The 11,423-nt window shown below is 39.9% G+C and overlaps 1 long non-coding RNA gene across 1 annotated transcript in view; it reads right to left on the reverse strand.

Annotated features, from left to right (window-relative positions):
- Positions 1-1,500: 1,500 nt before the first annotated feature.
- LOC117950702 overlaps positions 1,501-11,423 on the reverse strand; it is a 15,126-nt gene continuing 5,203 nt past the window's right edge. The window contains exons 2-3 of the long non-coding RNA XR_004657972.1: positions 1,981-1,986; positions 1,501-1,615 (exon numbers count right to left, since the gene is read on the reverse strand). This is a non-coding gene — a long non-coding RNA (uncharacterized LOC117950702). The remainder of the gene's footprint in view (positions 1,616-1,980; positions 1,987-11,423) is intronic.

The following is an 11,423-nucleotide window of genomic DNA, read 5'->3' on the forward strand; positions in this document are numbered from 1 at the left end:
CTTCAGTCAAAAGAGGCTCTGAATGAGCAGAGCGTTTGAAATGAGCAGTATTTGACCAAAGCACCCTTCACGCTAAAATCACATCAGGTGAGAGGCACTCAGACATATACCCACTTGTGTAGACATTTGTTGATGAATATGCTTAAACAGTAAAGCATGATTGCCTCTTTCCCAATCGACATGTGGGTGTTTTTAATCGATAGAAAGAACCCCTCTATGTTTATTAATCACGTTTTTTCTATGCATTTGAATTTGTTGGTCTTGAATTTGTTGCTCTTATCCAGAGCAGTGTTTGTTGGGGTTGGTGTCTTGCTTAAGGTATTTATGTTGATATGTTTTGTTATCCCTCTTTTACCTAAAGACTACTACTTATCATTTGTGAACTCACAGCAATGTTGAAAATACACTTTCCAAACTTGGTTGCCCACTTAAGAACTAGCTGGCTTCATCAGCTGCTTCTCCAAGCTGACGGCATGCTAACTTATCTACTAATAGACTGACTATCAACAAGTGCCTCATGCAACACCACTTCAAGAAAGCTTAACTATCCATTTGTTCACAATTGTTAACATCTTTTATCTACAGTCTCCATGCTATCCACATTAAAAACGGAAACAAATATGTCCGTGCACTGTTTTTTCCCAATGATTTCAAAACATTGTACATTTAGGGTAAAAACTGAAATAATCTGACAACATATAAATAGAGATGCACTGATTGACCGGCTGGTGACCAGATTTGGCCAACGTTCATGTGATCATTCATGATCGTCACCCTGATTACCACCAACTGTGGACCAACCGCGGTTCCGCTCCGCAACGGTCAATAGGTTTCCATTAAAGTCGATGTGTGTATTTTCACAGACAATGGAACGGCTGGGTCCCGACTCTGTCCCAGCTCCGGCGATCCGCAGCCCTTATGTCACAATGGGCGGAGAGAAGCCTGAGGTCAACAGGTCGGAGGTTTTGCGGTTCTGTTTATAGAAAGTACATCCTGTTATATCGCGCAATCATACATGAAGCTGTCAGTTATGGCGTCCTGCAACAAATGTGGACCTGGTGGGTATTGAAGGACGGCGGAGCATGGAGCCGACACGCAGCACAACCAATCCGCAGCCGTTTTGCTGTTGGTGGAAATTCAGGGTCAGTCTGCCATACCGTCTGCCAGTTTAATGCAGGTCCAGCAGGTGAATAACACAAACAACAAAATCACCAGCTAACACTGAACTGACAACATAAGTTATACAACGTACAGTGGTCTGCACAGGATGCACACACGCGACTTCCACTGGTTAGTTATCCCTCGGACAGAGATTCTCTTTTTTCTTTCGTTCACCTTTCCGCCGGGTGGCGCGCGTGTCCGCTTGTGGTGTGAAGTGCTTGTCCGTGCTATTCTCCAAATGCACTCTCAACAATCACTGCTTATAGACGGCCTTTTGTCCAAATGCATTACCTGTCTTCAAACAGAAGTTTAGTTTGTTAAATATATATAAAAAAAATGTAGTAGGATATTGGATGTAAAAAGAAGGAAATTCCATAACTTTGCACTTTAGATGTGTGTAAATTTCCCACACTAGGAGTAATATAGATAGTTCTATTTTATAGCGATTGATTATCTTACCGTCTCTTTTTTCTTTACTTCGCCCTCAACATGGTACATACTACTGCTGACTCCGCAGCGGGCCTCTTAAGAACAGGGATCATTTTTTTAATTGATAATTTTCCTTCTGTCTGCACCTCAGCTCAGCTGCGTGTGTCACGGAGTAGCGCTGAAAGCCACTCTACCTGCCACTGTGGCTGGTATACATGACAAAATCACCCACCACTTTGCTAATTTCCCACTGTGATTATGAGCAATTCTTTCGCCCCATAGTCACCAAAGTATTGGACCCATTTTTCACAAGCCACATATCTCCACACAACATTCTGACACTAAAATGACATTTTTTTAGACGAGGAGAAAATTAACTCAGTTTGAGACCTGTTTCTGTCTCAGGATCAAATTCTTGCACAAAATGGCAACACAGAGAAGCCAACGTCCGCTAATATTCCTGAACGCTCTAACAAAACTGATCTCCGTGATGCTAAATATGTCTTTTAGCTGTGTAACTATCTAACGTTAGTAAAAGAACATATTGATAAATTTAAATATAACTTTTCATCCATCCACACAACGTTCACTACAGTTTTAAACGAGGCTCCGCCCCTTTAGGAGACAGTTTAGAGTGCACTATTTCATATCATTGGTGCTGCTTGATATCTTTAGTATAACATTTCTTTTGACCACATGCCTCTAACAGGGTCTCTAAGGTTGCTTTTTATACACAAAACAAATTATTTACTGACTGAGATTGAAATACGCCATATCGATCGTCATCTGAACCTGTACCTCATGACCTTCTCATTGGCTGTGGCTGGTCTCCCTGCCTACAAAGGGCAGTCAGAATCACAATGTATAGCCCCTTGGCTCCACCTCTGCCTGCCAGTGACCCCATTTAATAGAGGGAGTCAAGATGTCATTCAAATGTCCTGCTGCTACAGTACTGGTGAAGTGGACATCAATGGGGAGGGACTCCCCAGGCACCTATTTTCCCTTTAGCTGATTAAAAATGACACCATACCTTTTCATCATGTGCAGCTCTTCTAGGAGAGAGGGATTTGATTACTAGGTGTTTGGCCTGTTTAATATTACTAAGCTAATATAATGTGAAATGCGATAACAGCTAGAGTGAGATAAATAAAAAGCCTTCAATCTCAATGAGTTACACAACATCTGAAAAATGTAGCACATGCTTTTAAAATTACTGCCAGAATGAAAGCAGAAGTAAGGCCTCTCTTTCTAGAATAAAACAATGTACTGATGAAAAGATTCAGCAGTAAACATATTGAAGAAATATTTCATTCAAAATGGATATGAAGTGTCATTATTTTAAATTATTCGCTATTTGAGAGGAGTTAGTTTGGTGTGATGTATGTGGGTTAAATTTAAAGCAACAGCTAACCAGAAAACTGCAGCTTTGCTGCAACTGACGTCTGATCTCATTCTGATCCGTCCTGCATATCAATATAGGTTCACAATATATTTTGGCCAACCTACTTGTGCACCAAGAGAAAAAGATGGTAAACTGTTTTTGCAAACTGCTATTACGCACAACTCAAACCAAAATTGTTATTTAATTAATCTTGTTTAGAAAATAAATAATCCACAATATTTATTAACATAACCAAATGTCAATTTTAACACAAAATTCAAACTTTATCAAAAACAACAAAGAAATCTGAGATCACATTACCACCAACCGAGTGGTGATTGACAGGTGTTCTCTGGAATGTCCATTGCAGCAACAAAGATGGTAAAAACAGTAACTTGGGTCTTTTAATTTTACATTTTTGAAGAAAAAAATAAAAACTCATACATTTCAAGCAGGCTTGTATTCATCAAAGGTGTACCACATGTTTTAACTATGTTGTGACATTCAAGCTTTCAAATGCAACGGTGAAATACATACTCAAAATGGTGACAAAAGATCAGGGTGCAGATGCTTGTAGATGAGTTTACTATTAGTCATCAGTAGAGGGCACTGTGAGCTTTTTGGTCAGTTCGCCCCACCTGCCCACCTCCCCCCCAACATAATCTTGCAAGTAGACCAGTTCCTGCCTGGTGTGCTGTCTATTGGTGTAGGAGATTTAAACAAAGAGGGTTAATATCAATCAGTGTGTGTGTAAACACACGAATAACTCACTTGAGTAATGAAGCGGCAGTGAGTCAGCTGTTTTCCTGTATGGGGATAATGGCCCGTGTGTGCGTGTTTGCAGTGTGCGTGTGTGAAGGGGTAATGCGAGAGACGAGGGTAGCCTACGACAGGAGTGTAGGCATGCTGTGTGTTGTACAAAGAAAGAAAGAGGAGAGTGGCGAATGGCCTCAGACGGATTTGTAAGCAGAGTTTCTGGAACTGGGTTAGCTTACACAATGCCTCTATAAATAAATGTGTGAAGCTGATGACAAAACAGCAATACAATGCAGTCAAATTTCTTATTTTTTTGGACCTTGAAGAAAAAAGCTTGCACGTTAAATGGAAGTACAGGTAAAACGTTTGGTTTGGGAAGGTCTTTCTCATCAGTGATCTCATCAGGAGTTCCATCCTTGTTACATCTTAAAAGGTACTGTGACTAATTATCAAAAGGAAATTGGATAAAAGCATTCAACATAGTCTAGAAGGGAAGTACCGTTGAGCTTTTTCTTTTTGTAAATGCACAATTATTAGTGTCTCAAATTGTTGTGTGTCGTGTGGTTTTACCCTGTTAAAGAGAGTTAGTTCTGGGCTGTTAATTGTTGTGTTATAAAGTTACAACCATGAGTGAAAAGGGTACGCAGTTAACAGGGGGCTCGTTCTCAATTCAATCGCAGTTTACCTCTGCCATAGTACTTTCCGCTGCAATGCACCATTATAACGGTATGTGCAAAATTAATTTCAAGGTTACCACTGGTAAAGGAAAACTGAACTTATGGCTTTGTTCCATTACTTGGTACCAGCTCGACTCACCTCTACTCGACCCGGCCGCGGTGCCCCATCCTTTTCCCATTGCACATTTAGTACCGCCTCATGCGCCTCAATCGTGGCTGGTCGTCATAGCGACGCCACAGTAGATTGCTGTGACCTAACGCGACATTACATTACATTTTTTATCCTCGGCATGTGGCTGTTGCCACAGCAGGGCTGGGCAATATATCGATGTTTTATCGATATCACAATATGAGACTAGATATTGTTTCAGACATTGTTTAAATAACATCTTCTTAAAGCCCCAATAGTCAGCCATACAATATTGTCGCAATTTTGACATTGAGGTATTTGGTCAAGATTATTATATCTGATTTTCTCTATATCACCCATCACTAGTTAGCAGGTACCAGGGACTTTTTTCATAATGGAAAACCAAAAAAGGCGAGTAGAGTTGAGGCAAGGTACCATGTAATGAAAAAAACGCCATTAGTGACTTGCACATAAAAGTCAATCTTCTCATGTTTAACGGAGATGTCGGCTCCAGGGAATAATACCTGGTTTCCTGGTGCAATCCTGGTGAAATCACGGAACAGGTGTGGAGAATTAGAGTAATCCGCTTCTGTAGAACGGATGACTATGACTTATTTTTTTTAAACACGTTGCCAAAGGCTGGCGAGTTGCAAGACACTCTGAACAGACACTGGTGAGATGCCGCGGGCCAGTTTGAACGTGCCGGGATCCAGGCAGCCTGGTGGTGCGTCTGTGAGGTAGGGCATGTGTGATTAAAGGCGGCGGTCACTAAAAGCTATAAATGATAGGAGTAATGTAATTGGAGTGAATGCCCCCACAATCATATAAAAAAGGCCCATACAGCTCCAATCCGATTCTCGGGATTCTCGACATCCCTATACTCTAGATGCTGTTAGTATTTTGCATATTAATAGATGTAGACAGTACTGTGTAGAAATGTGTTCTTGCACCTTAGCATGTGAAACTCAATTTAATTAGAAAATCTGATGGCGTCAACCAATCAGCGTCCAGCATTGTGATTGACTACAGCTTAATTAATGCTTGCTTTTTTGTTTCACCAGCGCAAGTGTCTCTGGACCAAAATTACACATTTCTAACAGACAGGAGTGTCACAATTGTCAAATACACCTCAACATCATCATCAGACATCAAACATCAAGGGCTGTCATTCAGCGTGGATAGTTCATTGGCATAATGAAACTAGCCACTTTGTAACACAGTCTAAGCAAAGAACAAACATAGAAGGTGGAGAGGAGAGATTGTAAAAAAAAAAAAATTATAATTTATATGACTCACTAATAAGTCCGACCACATTCGCCAAAGCATAAGTGGCAGGTTGGAAGAGAGCGAGTGATCCCTACACTTAATCATTTCTCTGTCTTTCTACTTACAGTCACTTAAGTATAAATGCTGAACAAATTTTCTGTTTTTTGGAGGAAACTGTCAAGAGATTTCAGCTATCACAAATATATAAGCATCAGTTATAAAATTAATTCCATGAATACCCTTCCAAATCCATCACCTGCTTCAGAAGAAACTTTCGAAACCCTGAGCCATGCCATACATGAATAAAAACATATTAAAACTTAATGATACAGGACCATTAGCAACAGCAGACTCGAGCTATCAGCTTGTGAAACAACTACACACTGTTTGCTCCTGTAGAAGCCATTAGTCACTGTGATTCCAATTTGTTGTGTTTTATTTATGAGTTTGCTTGTGAAACACTACAATACCCACAAGCTTTAGTGAGGTCTCACCAGGAGATGCTGTTGTTGCCATAGAAATGTTTAAGTTGGCAGCCAGGCCGCGGTGAAGTAACATCAGGATGCTAGCAACCTTAGCTTGGAATCCACACGGTTTTACTGTCAGACATGAACATGAAGCCTTTTTTTTTTTTAGTAAAAGAAGATCATTAAATTAATTGATGTATGTGATGAATAATTTATTTGGCCCTGTATAAACAATTTAATTCTCATACCAAGGATTAAGTGGGTGGGCCCATTTCAGCTCTATTGAAGACTCGTGGAGGTTTGAAATGATTTGCTTAAAGACATGATCCATCGAGGGAGTCGATTTTCTTCTGGAACAGATTACTTATGGTGTAGCCTATGTAATCCCCCATCCATCTTTTCACAGGCAAGATCATCAAACTGAACATTAGTCGCACATTGTTACATTAGGTAAATGGCATAAACATATGTTTGAAAAGTCAACCGTATCACAAAGGGATATGAAGCAGTATAAAGCAAATTCCTAGCAGCACTGAGGCAGTTTTAAGAAAAAAAAGACTCAAATCTCAAAGTGCGTGAAAGAAGGAGACGGATATCAGATACACAAAAGACGAAGCTGTCTGTTTTTAATTTACTGTGTAATCACACAACTGATTAGGAAAGTGCAAATTAGACACACGCCTACATCATATCTGACTCCTAGTGTGTGAGAAGGTGGATCTGCTGGGCATCCTAATTATCTCACTGTACATTAAATTACTGTTGCATACAAATGACATCAAGAATACAAGCCAGCATGTGCCGCCTGCCTACTCCGCATGCAAACAGGATCCTCCTCCTCCTTGTGCACCCATAACCTTTTTTTCCCCTTCCTCTTCTCTGTCTCCTTTTTGTGTTTCCGCAGTCAAATGCTGGACCGTTAGTTTTCTGAAAACAACTTGCTTTCGTTTTTTTTGCACCGATACATTTTGATCTCCCAACAGAGGTGGAAAATACATACGCAGAGACAAAAAAAACTCAATCAAGCAGCCTTATGTCTTTTAACACAAGGCAAACACACACTCAGGCAGCCCACATGTATGATGCATACTATTACCTAGATGTATGCATGTAAAAAAAAAAAAATACTGCACAGACCCACTCTTTGATTCGTAAGCGAGCTTGTCAAACATACACACACACTCTCCCGACACACAACAAGGTTGTTCTCAGCTTGTGCTATCTCTATCTTTCTTGCTCTTTCTGTCTCTCTCCAGGGTACGCATGATAGCGACTGATGTAGCCAGCAATTTAGATCGCTGAAAGAGGCGTTTGAAAAACACAGATGATATCCCGCAAAGGGGGTTTCAAGAGTGGAAGAACGGTGGTTGTGAGGGGGATGAGGAAGAGTGGCGCAGGGGTAGCTTGATATAAGGCTATAGTGCCATTCAACCGATGACTCAAGAGACATTTGCAGTAGAGTGCTTTAAACGTGTTTTCTCTCTGCATTTTCCAAACTCCCGTGGTAAGGGTCAGCCACACACTGCACGGCAATGAATTCCGTTAAAGGTGAAGTTAACCATGCAGTGACTAGATATGGAGAGATTTTTCCTGTCTTGGAAAACATTTGTCCTCTGTTAGCACTAGACAGGTAACCCAGGAGTCTAGATATGTTACTGAACTCCCTGTGGAGCGTGAACAAGAGAAAAGAAAAGAATGTGTACTTTAGGTTTGCAAGCAAAACAAGAGGAACAGAGGGAATAAGACAGCGTGTCATCCTCCGATGGTCCTCTGTACAAGGCTAAGCTGGTAGCAGTTTCTAAATGGCAGACAAGTGGTGGTGTCTTAACTCTTTTCCTTTCCCTAAACACCTGTCCTGTCTTACATACGTAAGCACTCCGTCAATCCCCCCCATCACCAACTGGTTCGAATAAGCCCTCCGGGAACAACACATCAAATAATGTTTACTGATCTGACGCCAGTATTGGCAGATCACATAATTTCTTTGTGCCTTCATAAACTGTTACAAATCACAGTTGGATTAATATGTCAATATATTAGCTGACAACTCTATGGTTTTGTTAGGTATAGCTAAGTTACTGCTAATGCAAACTGCGCATCCTGCTCCTTCACTTCTGACAAACTAGCTGCTCAAGAACTGCTGCTGTTACCACGGTAACGACAGATGTCATGAGGATCATACAATTTTAATATCCTTAACGTGTTTATAAGGTTTACCCCAGTTTGTCTTTTACTATTTGCCTTTGAATAATGAATGTACACTTGCATTTAAAAGAAAAAAGGAGTCGTGTTTAGAAAAATCCCTTACAACAGTTTTAGAAAAAACGTCTGTAAAACATAAAAATGAATTCCTTTGTACCTTTTTGTTATAGACTTTGGTAAAATAAAAATAAATTACCATTATAAAACAAAATTGTAACCAATAGTTTCCCCTACCTTTGAAAAGATCGGTTTGACTTTTCCAACTTTAAAAGAATAAAATTCTGGAATTAAATGGATCTGTGTGGGGATAATTTAACGTGTACATTCTGTGTTTTAACCAATTTGCTAATTTTATTAACATCATGCATCTTTTTTTTTTTTTATTGTAACTTGTAAACTTTTGGCACTTTTTACATTATAAACGCTGTATATGTTCTAATTTCTCTCTACATTGCAAACCTCGGCCCTGTTCTGACGCAGATCGAGTTGGAGGGAAAATGCTGCGGCACACTCTTTTTTATAATCTACTATGAAGCGATTCCATTAATTACAGTCAATACACAATTATTCCACAGGCAGGGGAAATATCTTGTTTATGTCCGATCATGATTTCTGTAATGGTTCCGGTGAACCTGTGGCTGGGCTGTGGAGAGAAAAGGGAATGTCAAGGGTTGATAGTCTGACTGACAGCTGGATTGGTGGCACAACTATAGAGGTAAACAGTCCCGCCCCTCCTTAGAGAGACCTCGGGTTCCGGAAGTAAATTTTCCAAACATTTCTCCCACTGATGTCTGGAAAAATCTGTACATAAAGAGTTTAAGACCATGCCTCAGACTAACCAGCTTCGACATGACTCATGAGCACAAAACATATCATTTTGAGTAGGCATCTACAGTATATGAGCATATCCAATCGTTTAGTCATGTCGTAGCTGGTCTTAAGTCTACCATCAACGGTTATAATTTCATGGCATATACTCCAATTGTCAATAGAGAAATTGCATTGTATTTTTACTTCCAAATCCCACTGTGGGTGGGACTGTTGAGCTCTATGGGAAATGAAACCATTGTTTGAAAATAATCACTACATTACATTAAACCTGTAATTTACAAAGAGTAACTCTATACATATTAAACAAATTACACTTAACGATGATGCAGATACAATTATTGCGACACTATTCCGCATCAGACACAATCTCAGGGCAATAATTAGTGCTGCATGATATGAGGAAAATATTCTATATGCCTACATTTTTGGATATCGCAACACTACTTTCAGTAAATAGATATTAAATTGTACTCAGCTCTGTCTTTGTGCTGCTTTCAGTATTCTGCCAAAATATAACAAATTGCTTGTTGAATAAAAAAGAAAAGAAAGGAAAGTGTAGCCAGGGTGATGTTTTTCAGATCGACCTGCCCCCACTGCTAAAAAAAAAAAATCCTAAAGGAAACACTGGTGGTAAGCTATCCAATTTTGCCATAAGGCTCGAGCTCTTCCAGTGATGGCTTCCAGTAGGGGAGAAACAGCCCCCTGGGTCTTTAACCCCCCAGTTCTTTCTTCCCTGATTGGCTACCGGTCTAAAGAAAAGTCGTCTCCTATTGCTTTATTGATTGGGATACTCTGGGGAAGGCTGACTATAACACTGGATACCAGGGGTCTGCTTGGGGATTGTCTCTGCCTGTCAACACATAAAATTGCCACTGGGGCTAAACTAGCAACATTCAAGGCATTCAATATGTCAGATGCAGTTAAAAGCGGCAAGTTGGATAATCAATGAGAGGGTGAGTAACCAAAGAGGCGCCCAACTTTGGGATGACACAAACAGGAAGAGGAGCAATTTGATTATCATATTGATAGGTTCTGAAATGACAAACTGGGGATGGAAATTGATGCTATGCACCATGTCAAGATCAGGCGTGTGGGGAGCCGTTAGAGGAGGCAGGGTTGGAGAGATAAAAAAACATCTAGGTTTTTATTTTCATTTCATACTACAAAAGTATTCTTCTTACTAGCCACAAGCATTCACAATGTTCCACATCTTCTCTGTGGAGAACTGACTGGAAAAAAGCTGTTCCCCCAATCATGTCATTTGACACTGGAATAATGACATGTTGTTATAAGCGTAGTGACATTACCATTTTTTTTGCTGTTAAGTGACTAAGTCTATGGTCCAAAACAAAGCTGTGGCACAGTCATACAAATGTGACCAGGAACCAATAGGACAGGGGGCTTACAGGAGTAAAATTGTGAAACAAGATTTCATTATTCTAATGTGGGCAGACAAAAGGGTAAGATACATTAATAAATGGAAATTCAGCTGAGTCAGAGGAAAGCAGATAAATGCCAATGAGCCAATGGAAAGACTTTTATTTTAATGAGATATGGAAAGAAATTACAGGTTGAAATTGAAGATCAATGTGACCCAGCAATGAATGATTACACATGAACTCAAACATTATAAAATGGTTCATTTAAAAAAAAGTTTGACTGTAGTTTTCACTGTTCAGATGTTAAATGGGTGCTCATAGTACACCATTAATTCCTGCAGAAGTTTGAGACAAAGGGGGAAGAGCAGCAGGCCAAAATTGTAGAAAAAATAAATCAGATTAGAGAAGCTCAGTTAGTAGTGGCTGTCCTTACAAATATATAACAAATTATTGATTTGTTTTACGCAAAGCCCTTTATGAACCTATAGAAATTAACAAAGTAATTATTTGGTTGTGTCAGTGTACTGTCATTTCCCCAGTTAACCAGTCTCCATTCCATGACTAAGATGACAATTCCCCTTGCTGCATCAACACTAATATGGTGAGGTGCTCTCAAGGGTATGTCCACATGCTATTTGATAAATGTAAACCTTAGTGAAGAGTACATGGATCTATGTGCTGCGTTGTAGAGAAACACAGTGTGTGTGTGTGTGTGTGCGTGTGTGTGTGTGTGTGTGGGGGGGG

This window comes from Etheostoma cragini, chromosome 9, assembly GCF_013103735.1.
Source record: "Etheostoma cragini isolate CJK2018 chromosome 9, CSU_Ecrag_1.0, whole genome shotgun sequence".
In the NCBI taxonomy this organism is placed as follows: Eukaryota; Metazoa; Chordata; class Actinopteri; order Perciformes; family Percidae; genus Etheostoma; species Etheostoma cragini.